The sequence below is a fragment of the Bufo bufo genome, chromosome 9 (genome assembly GCF_905171765.1).
Source record: "Bufo bufo chromosome 9, aBufBuf1.1, whole genome shotgun sequence".
Classification (NCBI taxonomy): Eukaryota; Metazoa; Chordata; class Amphibia; order Anura; family Bufonidae; genus Bufo; species Bufo bufo.
The window spans coordinates 185,150,451-185,175,906 of NC_053397.1; positions in this window are offsets into that span (position 1 = coordinate 185,150,451).

A 25,456-nucleotide genomic window follows, 5' to 3' on the forward strand; every position below is an offset into this window, starting at 1 on the left:
AATTCACGCTGAAAATTCGCATTCCGAAAATTTGCATTTTGCAAATTTGCATATTACGCGATCATTACCTTGTCAATTTTTCGAGTAAAAAAAAAATCGTAGAATATAACGAATATTCGAATTTGCAAATATTTGACGAATATTCTACTAAATATTCGCGAAATATCGCGAATTCGAATATGACCCCTGACGCTTATCACTACTGGTCACCTGGTTGGTGCTACAACTGTCACTCAGAGGGGTGGGTGAGGCAGCTTAATGTAGAGAGCACTTCACAGCAAAGCTTCCAACTTGGGCATTTGCAAGAACAGAACCTGGCAGAATAAAAGTTCTATTTTGATACATAGGAGTGAAGGAAGTATAAAACCATTATGAAGGAAATTTCAACTGTTTAGGGGATATAATTATAAACTGTAGGTTAAGGCTACTTTCACACTCGCGTTTGGGGCGGATCCGTCATGGATCTGCACAAATGCATCCGTTCAGATAATACAACCGCATGCATCCGTTCAGAACGGATCCATTTGTATTATCTTTAACATAGACGTTTTCTATTGTGCCATATTGTGTCAGTGTGTCAGTGAAAACGGATCTGTCCCCATTGACTTACATTGTGTGTCAGGACGGATCCGTTTTGGTCAGTTTAGTCAGACGGAAACCAAAACGCTGCAAGCAAAAGACATCTGTGGCATTGTGCTGTGTGATCAAACTGCACATTTCAGAGTGGTCTTTTATTGTGGGCAGTCTAAGGCACACCTGTGCAATATTCATGCTGTCTAATTAGCACCTTGATATGCCACACCTGTGAGGTGGGATGTACAGGGTGGGCCATTTATATGGATACACCTTAATAAAATGGGAATGGTTGGTGATATTAACTTCCTGTTTGTGACACATTAGTATATGTGAGGGGGGAAACTTTTCAAGATGGGTGGTGACCATGGTGGCCATTTTGAAGTCGGTCATTTTGAATCCAACTTTAGTTTTTTCAATAGGAAGAGGGTCATGTCACACATCAAACTTATTGGGAATTTCACAAGAAAAACAATGGTGTGCTTGGTTTTAACGTAACTTTATTCTTTCATGAGTTATTTACAAGTTTCTGACCACTTATAAAATGTGTTTAATGTGCTGCCCATTGTGTTGGATTGTCAATGCAACCCTCTTCTCCCACTCTTCACACACTGATAGCAACACCGCAGGAGAAATGCTAGCACAGGCTTCCAGTATCCGTAGTTTCAGGTGCTGCACATCTCGTATCTTCACAGCATAGACAATTGCCTTCAGATGACCCCAAAGATAAAAGTCTAAGGGGGTCACTGGATATGCGAAATTGCTACATGATGATGTGTTTCCCTCTTTATGCACTGAAGCTGGCACGTTCCCTGAGTTTTTCCAGCAAGATGGTGCACCCACCACCAGATTATGGGTGTCAGGTCCGAGCATTCCTAGATGAACAGTTTCCTGGAAAGTGGATTGGTCGTCGTGGGCCAGTTGAATGGCCCCCAAGGTCTCCCGATCTGACCCCCTTAGACTTTTGTCTTTGGGGTCATCTGAAGGCAATTGTCTATGCTGTGAAGATACGAGATGTGCAGCACCTGAAACTACGGATACTGGAAGCCTGTGCTAGCATTTCTCCTGCGGTGTTGCTATCAGTGTGTGAAGAGTGTGAGAAGAGGGTTGCATTGACAATCCAACACAATGGGCAGCACATTGAACACATTTTATAAGTGGTCAGAAACTTGTAAATAACTCATGAAAGAATAAAGTTATGTTAAAACCAAGCACACCATTGTTTTTCTTGTGAAATTCCTAATAAGTTTGATGTGTCACATGACCCTCTTCCTATTGAAAAAACAAAAGTTGGATTCAAAATGGCCAACTTCAAAATGGCCGCCATGGTCACCACCCATCTTGAAAAGTTTCCCCCCTCACATATACTAATGTGCCACAAACAGGAAGTTAATATCACCAACTATTCCCATTTTATTAAGGTGTATCCATATAAATGGCCCACCCTGTATTATCTCTACAAAGGAGAAGTGCTTATTAACACAGATTTAGACAGATTTGTGAACAATATTTGAGAGTAATGGGTCTTTTGTGTATGTAGAAAATGTTTCAGATCTTTGAGTTCAGCTCATGCAAAATGGGAGCAAAACCGAAAGTGTTGCGCTTTATATTTTTATTCAGTGTAGCTGTTTATCTCTGTAACATAAAATCATGTTACATTAAATATGTATATATAAAAATTATATATATATATATACAGTACAGACCAAAAGTTTGGACACACCTTCTCATTCAAAGAGTTTTCTTTATTTTCATGACTATGAAAATTGTAGATTCACACTGAAGGCATCAAAACTATGAATTAACACATGTGGAATTATATACATAACAAAGAAGTGTGAAACAACTGAAAATATGTCATATTCTAGGTTCTTCAAAGTAGCCACCTTTTGCTTTGATTACTGCTTTGCACACTCTTGGCATTCTCTTGATGAGCTTCAAGAGGTAGTCCCCTGAAATGATTTTCACTACACAGGTGTGCCCTGTCAGGTTTAATAAGTGGGATTTCTTGCCTTATAAACGGGGTTGGGACCATCAGTTGCGTTGAGGAGAAGTCAGGTGGATACACAGCTGATAGTCCTACTGAATAGACTGTTAGAATTTGTATTATGGCAAGAAAAAAGCAGCTAAGTAAAGAAAAATGAGTGGCCATCATTACATAAGAAATGAAGGTCAGTCAGTCAGCCGAAAAATTGGGAAAACTTTGAAAGTAAGGGCTATTTGACCATGAAGGAGAGTGATGGGGTGCTGCGCCAGATGACCTGGCCTCCACAGTCACCGGACCTGAACCCAATCAAGATGGTTTAGGGTGAGCTGGACCACAGAGTGAAGGCAAAAGGGCCAACAAGTGCTAAGCATCTCTGGGAACTCCTTCAAGACTGTTGGAAGACCATTTCAGGGGACTACCTCTTGAAGCTCATCAAGAGAATGCCAAGAGTGTGCAAAGCAGTAATCAAAGCAAAAGGTGGCTACTTTGAAGAACCTAGAATATGACATATTTTTAGTTGTTTCACACTTGTTTGTTATGTATATAATTCCACATGTGTTAATTCATAGTTTTGATGCCTTCATAGTCATGAAAATAAAGAAAACTCTTTGAATGAGAAGGTGTGTCCAAACTTTTGGTCTGTACTGTATGTAATTAAAGGGGTTGTCTGGACATATATATCGATATTTGAAGAGAAGGCTTCCTCTTTATTACACTACGCATCAGCTCATCTGTAGCAGCGGCATAGTGCGATTACAAGTACTCGCTTTATTCAAGTGAATGGAGTGAGTACTTCTATTACAGTGCATTTCATAGATGAGGTGCAGTGTAATGAACAGGAAGCAGTGCTCACATTGAGCACTGCCTCCTATTCAAACAGTTGATTAGCAGAGGCGCCAGGTGTTGGACCCTGATGATCTGATACTGATGACGATAGATGGTCAATATATATACCTAGACAGCACCTTTAATTTGTGCCATTTATTTATCATTACGTCTTTCAAATTTATTTTAAATATGAAAAAAGTTAATTGAAAAAAACTAAAACTACACACCCACAAAAGAATAAATTAGTAACAGAGATAATTCCTATATTGTTTACAATAACAATGTAGGCCCGTGATCTAGTTTCAAAGTATAGTGTAATTACAGTATGTCCTTACCAGTTTACATAATAAGTGTGCTGCAGGTCGTATTAATCCAAGTTTATCCTGGAGTAATAAAAAACATAAGGCGGTTATATATTGTTTTGGATATTTTAAATTTTTTTTAATACAATATATATATATATATATATATATATATATATACATTAAAAACAAAAAAGTTCTCAAGAGCACAGTGACAAAAAAGCACAGGGACAAAAAACTGTTGTTGAGCTCCATAGATCCTATGTGCAGATGGGAGAAATATCCAGAAAGTTAAGCATTACTGCAGCACTCCACTAATCAGGGCTTTATGGCAAACTGGCTATACAGAAGCCTCTCATTAGTAAGAGACAAATTAAAGTCCACCTGGAAGTTGGAAAAAAAACATCTAAAGGACTCTCAAACTGTGTGAAACGTGATTCTCTAGTCTAGTGAGTCAAGATCAAACTTTTGTCTTCAATTTAAAGCTTCATGTATGGAGGAAACAAGGCTAGCGGTAGGGGGGCTGCTCAGGGTTGAGGGAAAGTGGAATAGCGCAAAGTAAAGACAAATATTTAATGAAAACCATATCTAGAGTGTTCTGGACCTCAGACTATGCTTAAAGTGTAACTGTCATTATTTTATTACTTTTGTAATGTATAGGGGCAGTGATACTGAACTTTTATGTAATATACTTTAATTACTGAAATTATACATTTCTATTAGAAAGTAGCTCTAAAGTGGCCCATTTTGAGCCTTAGCAGCGCTCCTCTGTCTTCTGTTTACACACCTCTGGAGACTTGCTCAACACTGACTGTGGTATGTAAACAGAAGACAGAGGAGCGTTGCTAAGGCTCAAAACGGGCCACTTTGGAAGCTATTTTCTAATAGAAATGTACAATTTCAGTAATTAAATATATTACAAAAATGGTCAGTATAACTGCCCCTACACATTACAAAAATAAAAAAGAATGAAAGTTGCACTTTAAGGTTCATATTCCAACAAGAAAACGACCCTAAGCACACAGCCAAGACAACAGCCTGAGTCTTGACTTGAACTCAATTAAACATCTCTGTAGAGACCTTAAAATCGATGTCTGCTGACTGTCATGATCCAACCTGATGGAGCTTGATAGGATCTGCAAAAAAGAATGGCAGAAAATCTCCAAATTCAGGAGTGCAAACCTTATAGCTTCATACCGAAGAGGACTGGAGGCTGTTATCAATACCAAAGGTGCTTCAACCAAGTTCTGAGTACTGAGTCTGTATATTTATGTCAATGCAAGATTTTAGTTTTTCCTTTTGAATATATTAGCAAACATGTTTTCATAGGTATTGAGTGCAGAATTATTGGTAAAAACTCGTGAAAAGATTTTCCATATGCATTGTATATATCAGAGATGCCCAGCCTGCGGTTGTCCAGCTGTTGCAAAGCTACAACTCCCAACATGCCTGGACAGCTTACAGTCGAGCATGGTGGGAGTTGTAGTTTTACAACAGCTTGAGGGTCGCAGGTTGGGCATCCCTGGTATATACTGTACAAATACTGTAAAGATACAGTAGGTGAACTTTTTAAAATTATTTAGGGATATAGAGTAGAAAATGGGAAAAAACACCTTTATCCAGCTCTTTCTCTAAAACCATGTAAGAATCACGTAAGAAAGAGGTGGGCCAAAATAATGTGTCCCAGGGCACTGCCTCTTCTTCTAAAAATGTGCTATAAGTGGTATTAGTGATAGTTCTCTTGCACTCTTTCTCCCTCTTCCTTAATGATAGAATATTGTACATGTGTGATTTTACCTAATACTTACATGCAAGCTTACAGGAGAATCATTCTTTGGCTGAGAGGTACTGTATGTTACGTTTATGGCACAGTGGTAGACGCAAACAACAAAGGGCCCCTATTCAATAGATCTTCTTATTGCAACCTTTAATGTCTCTCTAAAAATTCCTTAGTTGCTATGATGAGCCATAAAACTGATTCATTCAGTCTATTACACACAATCTATTAAACATTAGAAGATGGGGTATTTTTTGGTGGAAGTAGGTCCCCTTTCCTAATGATTGTGTTTGCAATATAACAGAATTGTTTCTGCTCAAACTATCAAATATAAACTATCTCTTAATTGGCTCCTGATAAGATTCCACCACATCCAATATTCTCCTATACGAATAGTGCATTTGGTTCGTAGGTAGAACAAAAAGACCCCTTAAAGAACGTGTAAGGTAGCACATATATAATATAGAGCGAAAATATGAAGGACACCCTGTATCGAGACATTAATCAGATGTACGTGGGGGGAAATTGAAAGGGTCTTCTGTGTGCGGTATAGAGAAAGTTACAGTGAGTATAAGGGGAGGAGATTTAATCAAATATCAATCGAGAGCGTAGACTAGGTGGGTTTTTAATCTTAATAGTCTAGCTCCTTGGGGTCTCAATAGTGAGGCTGAATTGTTTGCTTTTGACAACTAAAAGGGTCACATGTGTATACCCAGACAATTGACATGGATTTGCATAACTCCACCCAGGAACCCGGCTAGGACTTATATAGAGGAGCAGTAATGGGAGAATGGTATCCCTGAAGAAGAGAGCACGAGCATCAAACAGGAGGCGTGCTGCCAGCCAGGGCACGCTTCCATCTCAAAGAAAGAACTAAACTGCTTCTAAAGGAGCTAAGTCATTGGAGCTTTTACCATAGCTGGACTATGGAAGAAACAGACCCCGGGAGAAACAAAAGTAGGAAGGAGTGATTTATATCACGAACCAACTGCAATATTCTTATAGGTGAACATTGGATGTGGTGGAATCTCAGCAGGAGCCAACTAAGAGACAGTTTATAATTGATAGTTTGCGCAGAAACATTACAGTTTTTTTATATTGCAATTATTTTAGTCGGTTGCGGTAACGACAGTTTCTTGCAGCACTATCAGTTTGCATTGTGAAATCGCGCCAGTGATCACAATTCTGGTTGATATTTTATCCCTTGTGTTTGCACAGGTTGCGCACATGGTATGTCCACTTCGCATATGGGTAGAATTACAGGTTTACATTTTGTAAATGCAGAAGTACATTGCTAATGACATACAGTATCTTGGTATTCATGTCAATTTACCTGTGAATTGACCTTTTATCTATAATATCTTCCAATACAGCACAAGTTGTATTATAGTCAGTTTGAGTTTCATTTCTTCATTGTCAAATGTCTCATATTAAAATTACAGTTTTTTTCCAGACGTTTAAGGCTGTTTGTAAGCGATATTGGTAAACTATAAAATTCATTGCCAATATACAGTATTCAATATATGAGTTTTTTTTTCTATAATAGTCACTATAGAATAAATAAAATAACAACTAGAAAACTTACTAGAAGCGCTATAACTTTTTTGCCAAATATTTTGACATCCCATCTGAGATCAGACAAAAGTGTTTCCTGTAGTTGGATACAAAGTTCTAAATATTACTCACTGCAATTTCAGACAAACAAGTTTTCTGATCATATTTTTGTAATATTATCACATTTTCGATTAAGCATACACTTCTCCTGACCGCATAAAAGATGAACTGCAGAATTTTTTCTTTAGCAAATGTACTGGGCTGATAAGATGATTTTAATTTAATTTAATTAATTTAAATATGATATTGAGGAATATTTGCATAATATGGTTCCCTGAGTAGACCATATACAGTATAACATATGTATATATGGCATGTGTATAATAGGAACCACAATGCAGTAGAATGAGTTGATCTAAATATAAAACCAAATGTATTGTAGCTGAATGAACGTTTGGTGCGCTACATCTGCTTGATTAACCCATCAAACATTTGTTGCGCTACGTTATTAGTTTAGCCATTGCAATACCTCTGTGGCTATGCAAATAATGTACTGTTGTGAATTATCATAGCACATTAAGCCAGTAAAGCTGGTGCTTGGACTATCCGTACTAACATTAAGTATGTATAGTTAGGCTGTTTTGAAAGTATCTGTGTCCATAATGTGTCTGGAATGATTGTGTAAGCTTTTTGTTATGTAAATGAGAGATGTGTCAAGAGCTATGGATAATGTTTCAGAAAGCTTTTATTTGTAGAGGGCAGGGACAGTGTAGGTAGATCGTAGGGAGAGTTTTTAGACCCTACAGAAAGAGTATAGGGAGACTGCAGGCTGAGAATAATCGCCCTGTGCATCTTGTTCACCTGCTGCTTCATTCATACTTATCTGTTCTGTTCTAAGTAGACTTACTTTGCATCAGACTATTTGTCAACGGGCGGTCTAATATATATGCATTCATACTTAATCTGTTTTGTGTTACATAGACTTACTGTGCATCAGAGTCTGTGTCAACAGGTGGTGTAATATATAGTTGCATTTATCTAGTTCACCTGCTGTGCCATTCATACTTAAAGTGTTACATTACTGATTCAGTTTCTGTACTCTATCTACAACAAATAGTTGCCAAAGGAAGTTCAAAGGCAAAAGGGTGGTGTAGCCGGCATAAGTAGCAGCAGAGGAAGGGGTGGTGGTAGCAGCCGCTGGAACAGGCCATAACTGCCACTGTCATTCAGCAGTTGTGTTCAGACCAACAATCCAGCTGTACTGGAATGGTTGACTTGCTCTTCAGAGCCATCCCAAGTGATAACAGATACACACAGCCAGGAATCGGTGGGTTCCTCTGACATGTCGCTAAGGCCTCCTGCACACGGCCGTGTTTTTTTCCCGTTTACTGGCTGTTTTTTGCGTTCCGTATACAGAACCATTCATTTCAATGGTTCCGCAAAAAAAAAGGAATGTACTCCGTATGCATTCCGTTTCCGTATTTCCGTTTCGTTTTAACATAGAACATGTCCTATTATTGCCCGCAAATCACGGTCCGTGGCTCCATTCAAGTCAATGGATCCGCAAAAAAACCGGAACACATACGGAAATGCATCTTCCGTCTTCCATTTCCGTTCCGTTTTTTCCTGAACCATCTGTTGAAAATGTTATGCCCAGCCCAATTTTATCTATGTAATTATTGTATACTGTACATGCCATACGGAAAAACGGAACGGAAAAACGGAACAGAAACGGAAACACAACGGAAACAAAAAACGGAACAACGGATCCGTGAAAAACGGACCGCAAAACACTGAAAAAGCCATACGGTCGTGTGCAATAGGCCTTAGTTGGAAAGGCCTAGTAACTACATCTGTGCCCTCACTTGTCCTGAAACTGCCTCTTGCTTTTGCGGGTTCTTTGAAATGGCAATAATGTATCCTGTTGGCTGTGCAGGATGAGCTTTCTGAGGACAGTCAGCAGTTGCAGGTCAGCACAGACTTGGAGGAGACATCCTCTGCTGACTCCTTTAGACCTGAAACTACCCATAATGTGGGAGCACATGTTGAGAGAGGTCAGGGTCGATCACAAGACACAGATGAGGGTGATGGCGGTGACTCTCAGACATATATAGATGATGATGTAGCTGATTGCACCTGGGAGCCGAGTGAAAAGGGGGCATCATCATCAACAGGGGGCAAGGGTGACAGCGTGCCTGTGGGACAGCAGCAAGGTGGAAGTAGTGGGAGAATTGTAGCCAAACGCGTGAGGGCTACACTGTCTGCTAAACGTGAGACTACCTGTAACGAATAAACTGACAGGGCAGATTTTCACAAAAGCAGCAGCAAGCAGGTATCAAGCAGTGGTGATGGGAAACTGTGAACCTCGCAAATGTAAGAATTTTTCACACTGGCCCTGGAGGACCTTATACTGGTGATATTCCAGATTTGTCAGCAGAAAGTGAAGGTTTTGTAAGCCAAAAGCAAGAGTGAAACATAAAGAGATGAAATCTAATGGAAATATCTGCATCTCTTCTGTGATTTGGTCCCACTCCTGGTTTTGTCTTACAAATACTGATCAAATACTTATGACAGTTACTGACCAAACTCTGACCATGTGAAAGAGACCTTACAGATGCTCATAATACAGGATCCGTTTTTTTCCCCCCCAAGACTTCTGATGGCTCAGAAGAACAGAAAAATAAATGGTGATGTGAACACAACCTTACTGCCAGTATCACCGCTCTGTCATGGGGCATACTGTTGTCATTGTTACTGCTGCTGTTGACACCCTCACCACTCTGCCATGGGGCAACCCTTGCCTGTGTTCATACCAATTCTGCTGCTGCCTCACTACCCACTCTGTCATGCGGCGACTCTTGTCACTTTTCCTTCCAATTCCACGCTGTTGTATTTGAATATGCTACGTTTTGGGAGATCAGCCTGTGTATAAGTGATTTAGGACGATTCATGATGAATTAATTCATAACAAATCAATTTTCTTAATGAAATTTGGCAAAATGACCAAATCAATTTTTTTTTAAAGATTCGCTCATCTCTAGTTATGCTGCTTTGCTTTGTCTTGGACAAAGTATCAAACATTTTTCACTTACTCATTATTTTTTTTTTTTTTTTGCACAATGCATTGAAATTTAAAACCCTCTGTAAGGGAACATCCACATGTGATGGTCATACTGTCAAACTTAGCAACCATACACTGCAAAGTAAATCTACAGAATACATTGACTTGCAGTGCGGATTGTATATTTGCAGCATGTCAATTTATGCTGATGATTTCCACAGTGGATTTCAATGCATACGGTGAAATCCAAAGCACATTTAGGACATGCAAATATTGCAGTGGGTGTGTAGTTTATTTTAATCTGAAGAGGACTCAGAGGACTTAGCTCGATCCCTAATAGTACAGCAATTTATGGAACAACCCGATTCTACTGTATACTAATACTGGTCTGTGTCCTTTTCTATTCTAAAACCAAGGCTAAAACATGATTCACTTTTTCAATGTATGGTCTTTAACTACAGTATATAACATAATGTAGAAGATACATTTTCTGCAACATGTTTCATATTTAACCTTACATAGTGGTTATCTGCAATAACTTACAATTTCTCCGTGGTTGAGGCCATGCATTTTATCAAGAAGGCAATCAGCACTTCCCTGTTAAAATAGCAGAAAAAAAAAAATCCTTTATTATAGGACATTAGGTATAAACAATGCATTTGTCATTGATGTACACGTAGTCTGTATAATATCTCATTACTTATAATGTAAGCTGAGAAATACGGAGTGTTGTAGTAAGCATCAAGCTGATATACCAATATGGAGCTAGAACTGAGTTTGCATTATGAGGAGTTACTTAAAAATATGTCTTTGATAACATCTAGAAAAGATTTGATTTGTCTAAGCAAGCAAGATAAAGACTAAAGAACAGGTAGATGCAGTTGGATAGACTCCGGATACACGACTGTATAACTGGGCTATACATTTGGGAGTGGCAGCACCTCGGTAGTCCATCTCTTCTGGCAGTTAGAAGAATGACTGGTCCAGTGAAAAGCAAGAAGGGAGCATAGGAAGAGCCAAAGGTATTCATGGTGGATGATTCAATTACTGACAAAACTAAAAGTATTGGAAAATCTAAATGACAGCACTGGAAGTACAGATGTAGCCTCGCTAGTGCTCTCATCAGAATCCTGTGAGCGCAGAGCAATATCCAATTTCAGTAGCAAACCCGAATCTCGTAAATAGACCTTTGAGAAAAATCAGGGTGCAATTTTGGTTAGTGAACACCAGATGGCGCATGGAACGACAGTCAGTATTAGTATTTGAAATAGAAAGTTGATTCAGGCACTGGAGGGAACTGTAGCGGCATTACAGGGGAGAGAGGGTCTACACCCCAGCGCTGCCCTATTTCCTGGGCTTTTCCCAGCTGTCGGAGCTCAGAATTTCTCCGGTGGTGACATGCATTTCATGCATTTGACTGGAACAGATAAGCCCCACAGCAGCTGCGGTAGCGGCAACAAGCTGTAAATTCCACGCTTAATGGAAGTTTGTGTCCGCAATAATGTTGTGCAATCCAACAGATAAACAAAGGGTTAGGGTTACTTTCAGCGGGCGTGTCAATAACTTTCCGCTGTAACAATTGACACAGTACAGGTAATAATTCTCCACTCTGGCAATTACAGCAGCCTGTATCTATATACTCTATCTCCACTATACCTGTAGCAGTTAAGACAAAATGTGTCCATAAATCTCCACTGTGACAGCAGCATACTGTATATTTTCAAATCTCTGCTATAGCAGTTATGTCAGCATGTATTTATAAATCTCTGCGCTTCAAGGGGTTAAAGAGCCATATACTTATTTATTTATACCTATTTTATTACTGTTTACTTTACTATAATTATAAATTAGAAATATACTATATATAATTATATTATATAACATTATAATTAGAGTTGAGCGGACACCTGGATGTTCAGGTTCGACGGGTTCGGCCGAACTTCACAAAAAAGTTTGAGTTTGGGACCCGAACTTGACCCCGAACCCTAACCCCATTGAAGTCAATGGGGACCCGAACTTTTGAGCACTAAAATGGCTGTAACAATGTCATGGAAAGGGCTAGAGGGCTGCGAATGGCAGCAAAATGTGGTTAAGAGCATGGCAAGTGCTTTGCAAACAAATGTGGATAGGGAAATGACTATAAATAACATAAAATACATAAAAAATAATAATCTTGATCTAGGAGGACGAGGTCCATATGGAGTAGGAGGATGAGGAGGCGGTGGATGTGGCGGTGTAGGTGGAAGCGGCGGTGGAGGAGGAGGAGGTAGCCTACACTGCTTTTTGGTTTTAAATGTATTTTAATTTTTTTAAATTAGGGTACACCCCAAAACATTAGGAAATATAACCTGTGATAACCCCCTCCAGTCATGCTAAACATGTTCAGACAATACACTGGCTACAGGGCAGGCCAGCACCTCCAAGGCGTAAAGGGCAAGCTCAGGCCATGTGCCCAATTTGGAGACCCAGAAGTTGCAGGGGGCAGAACCTCATGTAGGCGTATGCAAACATATTGCCTCACCATGACGCACGTCCCCGTGATATTCACAATCTAATTGGATATCTGCTCTATCAACTTTCGATGTTGTTTTCTGCGCCTACCATGTTGATCATGGTTAGCGGCGAATAAGGGTTCTGCGCCAGAGAGGGAGTGTGAGAAAGGGATACTACATCCAAGGGAGGTCAATAGATGAAATTCAATGTGATCGAGCGGAAATGTGGGACAAAGTATTGATGCAAAAGCTTCTAAGTTAAGGAGGGGTCGCGCGGCAATTACCCACTCCCGACTCGGAGCGGTAGTGAAGATAAATAACAATACAGGACTCTTAAGATGCCCTGGTATTGGAATGATTGATAAAAAATTATAGGAAATGTCACTGGGGTATTTTGGATTTGGAAACATTACACAGGAGAAGCCCTGCTACCGCTTTGTTGACTCTAGATAACTTCTGCCTGATCGCACGTCCCCGTGACATCCACGATCCATTTGGATATCTTCTCTATCAACTTTCAATGTTCTTTTCTGAGCCTACCATGTAGATCACGGTTATCGGCGAATCAGGGTTCGACGCCGGAAAGGGACCGTTAGAAAGAGAGACCTCATCAAAGGGAGGTCAATGGCTGCAATGGGATGAAGCGGAAATGTGGGACAAGTAATTAAAGCAGAGGGATTGAATGAAAGGGCCAATTAAAGACGAATTTTAGAAATTTAAGTCCGTCAACTATGCAGAGCAGGGGTTAATGTCACCCACCAATGGAACAGATTATTTTAAAAAAATTTCGGTCCCTGTCACCTATGCAGAGCAGGGGTTTATTCACGGCAAAAATTGTAAAATGTCACCCAAGAATGTAACAGAAATTTTTTAGAAATTTATTAACCTGTCTACTAGATATAGCAGTGGTATATCACACCCAAAAATGTAACAGACAAATTAGTGATTTTTTTTTAACCTGTCTACTAGGTATAGCAATTGAATATCACACCCAAAAATTGCTGAATTTCACCCGAAAATTTAACAGGCAAATTAGTGAAATGATGTACAAATTAAAATAAAAAAACTTGATTTATGAAGTGGAGGTCCATATGGAGTAGGAGTTTGAGCAGGCGGTGGACGTAGCGGTGTAGGTGGAAGCAGCGGTGGAGAAGGATGAGGTAGCCAACACTGGATTTTGGTTTTAATTCTTTTTTCTTTTTTTTTTATTAGGGTACACTCCAAAAGAGTGTGAAATATCCAAAATACAACAATGAGCAATTGCGCTGTAGTATAACAATGGCTGGTTAGGCCGGTATACATGTCTAATCTGCACAAGGTACGGACAAGTCCTGTCGGATCCATGCCTGGTTCATTTTAATGAACGTGAGCTTGTCCACATTGGCTGTGGACAGGCGGCTGCTCTTGTCTGTGATAATGCCCCCTGATGAGTGTAGCTGATGTATATGTATGCTGCGATAATGCTGCTTCTTCCCATAATATTCCCATTCTTACAGCAGTTAGAAGTTACCAGATATAGCAGAGTCAGGGTTTTCAGGTACAGTGGGGCTGAGTTTGTCAGATATAACACATAACTGTTTAAATGGCAGCAGAGCTGCCGTTATAGGACCTAGCTGTTCAGGTTTTCAGATGTAGCTGAGCTGGGATTGTCAGATACGGAGGTATGGTATACATGCAGCAGAGCAGAGTGTGTGAGATGGAACAGGGAAGGGTTTGTCACATGTATTTAGATTTTTGTCAGATATTATCAGAGGTGGATCATATACATTATATGTTTACCTGTCAACTTTCGGTGTATTTTACACCTTACGCTGCTGCTGTATTGATTTATTAGTGTACTACTGTACTCCCGTTTTTTACATGTGCAGTTTTTTTTGCACGTAATCACAAAGATTTTACTTTATTTAGATTTACAGTAAATAAAGGTTTTTTTTTTATTTAAAAGGTAGGTACTGTAGTGCAGGTAAAGCCACTGAAGGATATGTGACATACTATATACTGTACTGTATCTGAAAACCCTGACTCTGCTACATCTGCTAACTTCTCAGTATATAACATCTCAGTCAGGTAAGTGGGAAGCAACAATAATATTCCCATTCTTACAGCAGTTACTAGTTATCAGATATAGCAGAGTCAGGGTTTTCAGGTACAGTGGGGCTGAGTTTGTCAGATGTAAAACAGAACTGTTTGAATAGTAGCAGAGCTGCCGTTATAGGACCTAGCTGTTTAGGTTTTCAGATGTAGCTGAGCTGGGATTGTCAGATACGGGAGGCACAAGGACGCTGTATTTGTCTATTTAATATCTGTGGTCATTGTGCCCGTAGCTCTCGGAGCCGGTCCGGCGTGGCGGGCGGCAGGTCTCCAGTGTTCTGTGTGTGTGTGATTCTGCTGAAGCCGTGGGGAGCTCAGTGACATGTCCACCAGGAATCACGATTGTGACTATTTAATTACTGTACTTTAGGGAGACTCTGGTCTGGGGAAAGCTTGCCATCTCCAAAGATTAGAGTAGTCACACAAAAATACCTCTTAGGCGTCTTCCAGACGGAAGCGTCCCGGGTGCATTGCGGAAAACTCGCGCGAGTAGGAATACAATTGCAGTCAGTTTTGACTGCGATTGCGTTCCGTTGTTCAGTTTTTATCGCGCGGGTGCAATGTGTTTTGCACGTGTGTGATTCAAAACTGACTGTGGTACCCAGACCCAAACTTCTTCACTTAAGTTCAGGTTTGGGTTCAAGGTTGTGTAGATTGTATTATTTTCCCTTATAAAATGGTTATAAAGGGAAAATAATATCATTCTGAATACAGAATGCTTAGTAATTTAGGGCTGGAGGGGTTAAAAGAATATAAAAAAATAATTTAACTCACCTTAATCCACTTGTTCGCGCAGCCCGGCATCTCTTCTGTCTTCATCTGTAAGGAAAAGGACCTGTGGTGACGTCACTGCGCTCATCACATGGTCCATCAGATGAGTGGATTAGTGGATTAAGGTGAGTTAAATATTATTATTATTTTTTTAACCCCTCCAGCCCTAATGTACTTAGCATTCTGTTTTAAGAATGCTATTATTTTCCCTTATAACCATGTTATAAGGGAAAATAATAATGATCGGGTCCCCATCCCGATCGTCTCCTAGCAACCGTGCGTGAAAATCGCATCGCATCCGCACTTGCTTGCGGATGCTTGCGATTTTCACGCAGCCCCATTCACTTCTATGGGGCCTGCTTTACGTGAAAAACGCACAAAATAGAGCATGCTGCGATTTTCACTCAACGCACAAGTGATTTGTGAAAATCACCGCTCATGTGCACAGCCCCATAGAAATGAATGGGTCCGGATTCAGTGTGGGTGCAATGTGTTCACCTCACGCATTGCACCCGCGCGGAAATCTCGCCCGTCTGAAAGAGGCCTTAGTGTTAATGAGAGAATGACATGCTTTTATTTGCCCATACAGTACATTAGTTAACGCTGGGGCTTACGGTGGCTCTGTTGTTTGTTTACAGCAAGCGCTGCAGACCCCCATGTTATCCTTCTACAGTAATGTAATTCTATGAAAAATTCTAACAAAGGGCGTACTGCTGTACTTTCCTTAGCGGGGGATGGGCCAACAAACCGACAGTAGTGTGTAATTGGAACAATAGCTAAACAGAAGCTCTTTACAAAAACTGATTTACATTCGGCCTGGCCCCTATAATTTGTGTATTCGGTGTACATTGACACACCCTACCGCAATATACAGACAGTCTGCCTATTTACAGGATGGTGCATTTTATCCGTATAGCTTTTATCCGTTTAGCTATAAAGTTTTAACATATAAATAAAGTATATATTTTCTGTGATATATATATATATATATATATATACTGTTACTGTATATATTTTATGTTGCTGCTAACTTGGAACAGTGCATGAATGTCATTAGAGTCAGGCAATTCTATTCACTGCTTGTAAAGGAATTCATTGTGCTGGGGAAGCCGGCAAGGGACTACAGTAGGAAGTAAGCCGCTGCCATAACCATAAAATGCATGTATAACCAAGAGGCTGGTTGGGGCGGCAAATGTGTTTTACTGTAATTGGAAACCAGCAGAACAAAGGACTCTACAAAAACTGAAACATTCTGTCTGGCCTCTATTATTTCAGTATCATTATCATAGTGTTAGAAGGGGGGGTTATTGAGCACAAAAACAATATTTCTTATTAATCTATATATTTTATTTATATAACGCAGATAAGAACAAATGTAAAGTGCAACAATTTCATACAAAGTAAATACTAAACTATATATATTCACCCTGAAACAGCTGTCTGCAGATGAGGTGCTGGCTTATTTAATATCCAAGTCATGTCTCAAGGCTTATTTTGAGAGCTGAACATTGTCTTATAGGATAGCTGCCTTACATCTGGTGGCATTAGAGGCAGAGCTTGTTAAGAGATCATTTGCATTTCTTCCCTCCCAGAATTCCAGAGGAGCATGTATGGTCTAAGTCTCCTCACACTGATTAAGGTGCTCTCTCCCTAAGGAGAGTTAGTTCCCCCCTGACCCGGACACAGGCCTCTCACCCAGTTAAACTAGTACTCTCTGCTCTGCACTGATGAGGTGCAATCACCCTGAAACAGCTGTCTGCAGATGAGATGCTGGCTTATTTAATATCCAAGTCATGTCTCAAGGTTTATTTTGAGAGCTGAACATTGTCTTATAGGATAGCTGCCTTACATCTGGTGGCATTAGAGGCAGAGCTTGTTAAGAGCTCCTTTGCATCCCTTCCCTCTAAGTTTTGAGGTGACATGCAATTTGGGCTTATTAACAATAATCAGGACTTTAAGTTTCATAGTTTCTCATTTAGGATGTGGAATACTATTGAAAGTTGTAATTAGTTCTTGGAGTCCCATGATTCAGAATTGTAGAGGAGGAGAATGTTTTACTTCTGCCTTCTCCTTTCTAGGTGTATAAAATATACATGTAGAGTTGGTCTTATTCACTATAGGAGAAATGCATTGACAATAGACAGGAAAAACACTGAATTTTATCATTCATATTTTCTATTATCTACTGAGTATATGAAGAGGTACCCTGTATTATCTAGGAACAGGTCACTTATATTGCTTTTATTAGACTCTGTTTTGTGTAAAACTGAGTCTTAACAGCTAATGCTGCATCTGTTTTTCAAATGGATACCGGTAATCATTGGGGGCTATGTTTTTTTTTTTTTGTTTTTTTTGACGAGACGTTTTAGATTACTCTATTTCTGCCATCAAAAATACCAGAGAGAATTATGAACACCATATACAGGATCTGAATGAGAACAGAGAATTTTCACTATTCCTGCAAACCATGTCACCATGATTTTTTTTTTTCACATTATCATCACAGACAGACACGATATGAAATACTTACATCATAATAACAGCACAGAAATTTTGATAGTTTGGATAAAAATTCGTCAGTGTTCTAGTTAAGAGAAGACAATTAAATGTATTAGTCAATGAAGGCATAATAACCTTTAGACCTAAATGATCGTATGTATTTTTACCATACAAAATTATGTGAGTATTAAATAATATAAGAGCTAAACCATTGTAGTTACCTAAATAATAATCATCATTAATAACACAGTAAATAGTATAGAGTTCTTATTATATAGGAATTATTATGGCTGAATAAAAAACATTAACATTTTTAATTGTAGATATTTGTCCAAATTTCAATGTGAAATGAATTACTGATGCTTCTAACTTTGAGAATCTTACCTTTAATGCCTTTTGCAAGCACATCACAGGATCCTCTGTTTGTGGATGGACGGAGTCGGCTTTTTACAAATATCAAACAAGAAAAGCAACAAGTCAGCTCAATGTGTATAACTTTCAACTGTTGGACTCTATCATATTGAATGTACATACCATGAGCTAGGCTGAGACCAACGAGGACCAAGAGTATGATCTTCATTGTGCAGATTGTAGAGCTCAGAGCATGAAAAGCACCAGTCAGTGTTCTCCTTTCATAGCGCAAAAATGGCTGACGTCACGCAAGATGGCACTAAACCCATTGGAAAGTATCCTAGATACCGACAGCTTTGATGTAAGAAGTATAAGGATGAAGTTTATTGGCATACTTAAGAAAACTTAAGAAAACATTCAACATCTGCCAACATTTCACATCTTGCATTAAATGCCAACAGGAAGAATACTGAATAATGATATTTTAGACCTTTGGCTTCTCTGTCATATTTTACTTTAAGGAAAACTTATTTTGATAAATTAATTTAGGAATGGCTCTATAAGGCCATCTCTTTGAGTGATGAATGAACAACAAGAAAAAAAGGAACAAATATACAAACCGGATTCCAAAAAAGTTGGGACACTAAACAAATTGTGAATAAAAACTGAATGCAATGATGTGGAGATGGCAAATGTCAATATTTTATTTGTAATAGAACATAGATGACAGATCAAACGTTTAATCCGAGTAAATGTATCATTTTAATGGAAAAATACGTTGATTTCCATTTTCACGGTGTCAACAAATCCCCAAAAAGTTGGGACAAGTAGCAATAAGAGGCTGGAAAAAGTAAATTTGAGCATAACGAAGAGCTGGAAGACCAATTAACACTAATTAGGTCAATTGGCAACATGATTGGGTATAAAAAGAGCTTCTCAGAGTGGCAGTGTCTCTCAGAAGCCAAGATGGGTAGAGGATCACCAATTCCCACAATGTTGCGCAGAAAGATAGTGGAGCAATATCAGAAAGGTGTTACCCAGCGAAAAATTGCAAAGACTTTGCATCTATCATCATCAACTGTGCATAACATCATCCGAAGATTCAGAGAATCTGGAACAATCTCTGTGCCTAAGGGTCAAGGCCGTAAAACCATACTGGATACCCGTGATCTCCGGGCCCTTAAACGACACTGCACCACAAACAGGAATGCTACTGTAAAGGAAATCACAGAATGGGCTCAGGAATACTTCCAGAAACCATTGTCAGTGAACACAATCCACCGTGCCATCCGCCGTTGCCAGCTGAAACTCTACAGTGCAAAGAAGAAACCATTTCTAAGCAAGATCCACAAGCTCAGGCGTTTTTACTGGGCCAGGGATCATTTAAAATGGAGTGTGGCAAAATGGAAGACTGTTCTGTGGTCAGACGAGTCACGATTCAAAGTTCTTTTTGGAAATCTGGGACGCCATGTCATCCGGACCAAAGAGGACAAGGACAACCCAAGTTGTTATCAATGCTCAGTTCAGAAGCCTGCATCTCTGATGGTATGGGGTTGCATGAGTGCGTGTGGCATGGGCAGCTTGCATGTCTGGAAAGGCACCATCAATGCAGAAAAATATATTCAGGTTCTAGAACAACATATGCTCCCATCCAGACGTCATCTCTTTCAGGGAAGACCCTGCATTTTTCAACAAGATAATGCCAGACCACATTCTGCATCAATCACAACATCATGGCTGCGTAGGAGAAGGATCCGGGTACTGAAATGACCAGTCTGCAGTCCAGATCTTTCACCTATAGAGAACATTTGGCACATCAAAAAGAGGAAGGTGCAACAAAGAAGGCCCAAGACGATTGAACAGTTAGAGGCCTGTATTAGACAAGAATGGGAGAGCATTCCTATTTCTAAACTTGAGAAACTGGTCTCCTCGGTCCCCAGACATCTGTTGAGTGTTGTAAGAAGGGGAGATGCCACACAATGGTGAAAATGGCCATGTCCCAACTTTTTGGGGATTTGTTGACACCATGAAATTCTGATTCAACATATTTTTCCCTTTAAAATGGTACATTTTCTCAGTTTAAACTTTTTGTTCCGTGATTTATGTTCTATTCTGAATAAAATATTAGAAGTTGGCACCTCCACATAATTGCATTCAGTTTTTATTCCCGATTTGTATAGTGTCCCAACTTTTTTGGAATCCGGTTTGTATTTTGTTATTCCCCAAAAAAATTTTTGGGCAAAATACTTAATTTGCGGCCTTGTCTGCATCTGTCAGTGTGAGATACACGCTTTAGACACTGCTGTGCTATTCTGCTATTAAAAAAAACACCTATTTTGGGCAAAAATATTAATTTTGCAGCCTTTGCTGCATCTGTCATTGTGAGATACACCCTTTAGATACTGTTGTTCTATTCTGCTATTAAAAAAAACACCTATTTAGGGCAAAAATATTAATTTTGCAGCCTTTGCTGCATCTGTCATTGTGAGATACACCCTTTAGATACTGTTGTTCTATTCTGCTATTAAAAAAACACCTATTTAGGGCAAAAATAAAAATTTTGCAGCCTTTGCTGCATCTGTCATTGTGAGATACACCCTTTAGATAATTATGTTCTATACCGCTATAAAAAAAAACACCCATTTTAGGCAAGATCCTAAATTTGAGAAAAATGAGGAGATCGTCAAATAAGGGACGTGGCCCGGTCGTGTTGCTGCTGGTGGAGCTCCTCTTGCAGGGAGAGGACGTGGTCGATCTGTGCCAGCTACATGCACAAGTGAAACACCTTCCTCAGGTGCGAGTAGGCGACAGAACCTTCAGCGGTATTTAGTGGGGCCTAACGCTGCTCTACGAATGGGTAGGCCAGAACAAGTACAGGTGATAGTAGATTGGGATGCTGACAGTGGCTCCAGTTCCTTCACATTGTCTCCCATCCACACTGAAAGACCACAGTTGGCACCTGCAGCCGATGTCCATCAGTCTTTCACCTCACCCCCTTGCAAATCAGCCAAGCAGTCTCAGCCCCAAGTCATGCAGCAGTCTCTTCTGCTTTATGATGACTCTGTTAGCAGGGTTTCCCAGGGCCATCCACCTGCCCCAGAAGTGGAAGAGATTAAGTGCACCGATGCCCAACCACTTATCTTTCAAGATGAGTACATGGGAGGACCGTCGCAGGACGTCTCGGTTGATGATAAAACACATGTGCCAACTGCTGGGGCTTTCGAAAGTGTGCAGATCAACAAGGAAGGCAGGGGTGAAGACTGGGTGGAAGATGATGTGGAGGACGATGAGGTCCTCGACCCCACATGGAAGCAAGGTCATGCGATTGACATGTGTAGTTCGGAGGAAGAGGCGGTGGTTGCACAGAGCCACCAGCACCGCAGAAGAGGAAGCAGGGTGCAAAAGCGGGGCGGCCGTCCCCTAGACAGTACGCCTGCTACTGCCCACCGCAGCAAGGGACCAAGCACACCAAAGCCAGCTCCAAGGAGCTCCTTGGCGTGGCAGATCTTCAGACAATGTGCTGACGACAAGACACGAGTAGTTTGCACGCTGTGCAATCAAAGCCTGAAGCGAGGCATAAACGTTCTCAACCTGAGCACAACCTGCATGACCAGGCATCTAAGTGCAAAGCACGAGCTGCAGTGGAGTAGACACCTCAAAAAACAAGAAAGGACTCTGGCTCCTCCTGCTTCCTCTTCTGCTGTTTTCTCGACCTCTTAATCCACCTCTGGAGAGACAGTGTGCCATTCCGTAAACATAAGAACTGCCAGCAACACCAACACCATGGTCACTAAGCATCTCCTCAATGTCCCACAGAAGCGTTGAGCTCTCCATCTCCCAAACACTGGAGCAGAAGAGGAAGTACCCCCCTTACCTACCCGCGATCCCTGGCCCTGAATGCCAGCATTTTAAAATTACTGTCCTATGAAATGCTGTCATTCCGTCTGGTGGAGACGGAGAGTTTTAAAAGCCTTATGGCGGTGGCTGTCCCACAGTAGGTCATGCCCATCCGCCACTACTTTTCCATGTGTGCCATCCCTTCCCTGCACAACCAAGTGGGGGACAAAATCAGGTGTGTACTGCGCAACACCATCTGTGGCAAGGTGCACCTAACTACGGATACATGGACCAGTAAGCACTGTCAGGGACATTATATCTCCATAACAGCACGCTGGGTAAATTCAGTGGTGGCTGGGTCTGAGGTGGATAGCAGTTTGGCGCATGTCCTTCCACCACCGGGGATTGCAGGGCGCTTCAGTTGGCCTCCTGTTGCTTCCTTCTCTTACTCCGCTTCCTCATCCTCTACCTGCTCCTCATCCGGTCAGCATAACACCTTCACCAGCAACTTCAGCACAGCCAGGGGTAAACAACAGCAGGCAGTTTTAAAACGTATCTGTTTGAGGGACAAACCCCACACCGCGCAGGAGCTGTGGACGGGCCTTGAACAACAGACCGATGAGTGGTTGGTGCCAGTGAGCCTCAAGCTTGGCCTAGTGGTCTGCGATAATGGGGGCGAAATCTCATAGCAGCTCTGGGACTAACCGGTTTGATGCACATCCCTTGCCTGGCGCACGTGCAGAATTTGGTGGTGCAGAGGTTCCTTAAAAATTACCTCGATATGTCAGAGCTGCTGCATGAACTGTGGGACGTCTGTGCGTGCTTTCGGCGTTCTTTCCCTGCTGCTGCTCGCATGTCAGCGCTGCAGCGTAACTTTGGCCTTCCCGCTCACCGCCTCATATGCAACATGCCCACAAGGTGGAACTCCACCTTGCACATGCTGGCCAGACTGTGCGAGCAGCAGCAGGCGATAGTGGAGTTTCAGCTGCAGCACGCACGGATGAGTCACTCTGCGGAACAGCACCACTTCACCACCAATGACCGGGCCTCCATGCGAGACCTGTGTTATTTGTTGCGCTGTTTCGAGTACTCCACCAACATGGCCAGTGCTGATAACACCGTTCTCAGCGTTACTATCCTACTTCTGACTCCTTGAAAAAACGCTGCTGGCGATGATGGAAGAGGATGTGGCACAGGAGGAGGAGGAGGAAGAGGGATCATTTCATAGGGTTTCAGGCCAGTCATTCACAAGTGGCTCCGAGGGTGGGTTCCTGCACCCACAAACGCCAGGTACAAAATTGTCCAGCCAGGGCACAGTTCTGGAGGATGACGAGGTGGAGGAGTAGGAGATGGAGAAGGAGGAACCGTGTTCACAGCAGGGTGGCCCCAAACCAGCTCATGGCCATCACTGGTGCGTGGCTGTGGGGATACAGAGGACACAGACGATACACCTCCCACAGAGGACAGCTTTTCGTTGTCTCTGGGCAGCCTGGCACACATGAGCTATTACATGCTGCAGTGTCTCCGCAACTACCGCCGAGTTGCCCACATTCTAACTTGTGCTGATTACTGGGTGGCCACGCTGCTGGATCCATATTACAAGGATAATGTACCATCCTTAATTCCGTCACTGGAGTGTGATCGTAAGATGCACAAATACAAGCGCACGGTGGTAGACGCGCTTCTAGTGGCATTCCCACCTGAGAGCGGGGGCACAGTGGAAGCACAAAGCGAAGGAAGAGGTTGCGAATGCAGCTGGGGCACCACCAGCACCTCAGAAGGCAGGGTTAGCATGGCCGAAATGGGAAAAGCTTTGTCAGCACCACCAGTTGATATGGAAAGTCTTAGCAGGAGGCAGCATTTCAGCAACATGGTGGAGCAGTATGTGTGCGCACGCCTACACGTACTGAATGATGGGTCTGCCACTTTCAACTTCTGGGTCTCTAAATTGGGCACATAGCCTAAGCTTGCCCTTTATGCCTTGGAGGTGCAGGCCTGCCATGCAGCCAGTGTAATGTCTGAACGTGTGTTGAGCACGGCAGGGGGCGTTCGCACAGACAAGCGCAGCTGCCTGTCCACAGCCAATGTAGACAAGCTCACGTTCATTAAAATGAACCAGGCATGGATTCCACAGAACTTGTCCGTACCTTGTGCAGAGTAGACATGTATACCGGCCTTAACCAGACATTGTTATACTACAGCGCAATTGCTCATTGTTGTATTTTGGATATTTCACACTCACACTCTTTTGGAGTGTACCCTAATAAAAAAAAAAAATGAAACCAAAAACCATTGTTGGCTAACTCGTCCTGCTCCGCCGCCGTTTCCACCTACACCGCTACGTCCACTGCCTTCTCAAACTCCTACTCCATATGGACCTCAACATCATAAATCAAGTTTATTTTTTTTAATTTGTACGTATTTTATTTTATGTCATTTCACTACTTTGTCTGTTACATTTTCGGGTGTAATTTACCAATTATTGGGTGTGATATACCACTGCTATATCTAGTAGACAGGTAAACAAATTTCATTAATTTGTCTGTTACATATTCCGGTGAAATTCGCCAATTTTTGGGTGTGATATACCCCTGATCTACCTAGTAGACAGGTAACATTTCACTAATTTGTCTGTTACATATTCGGGTCAAATTCACCAGTTTTTGGGTTTGATATACCCCTGCTGTACCTCTTAGACAGGTAAACAAATTTCACTAATTTGTCTGTTACATTCTCGGCTGAAATTCACATATTTTTTTTCTGTGATATACCAATGCTATACCTAGTAGACAGGTAAACAATTTTCACTAATTTGTCTGTTACATTCTTGGGGGAAATTCACCAATTTTTGGCTGTGATATACCCCTGCTATACCTACTAGACAGGTTAATAAATTTCATTAATTTTTCTGTTACATTCTTGGGTGAGATTTAAAAATTTTTTCCGTGAATAAACCCATTCTCTGCATAGCTGACAGGGAATTAAATTCGTAAAATTTGTCTTTAATTGGCCCTTTCATTCGATCCTTCTGCTTTAATAACTTGTCCCACATTTCAGCTCGATCACATTGCAGCCATTGACCTCCCTTGGATGTGATATCTTTCTCTTACTCCCTCTCCGGCGTGGAACCCTGATTCGCCGATAACCATGATCAACATGGTAGGCTCAGTAAAGAACATCGAAAGTTGATAGAGCAGATATCCATTTGTGGGGCAGTAGGTGTGCACACACCTACACGAACTGACTGATGGGTCTGCCCCCTGGAACTTCTGGGTCTCCAATTGGGCACATGGCCTGAGCTTGCCCTTTACACCTTGGAGGTACTGGCCTGCC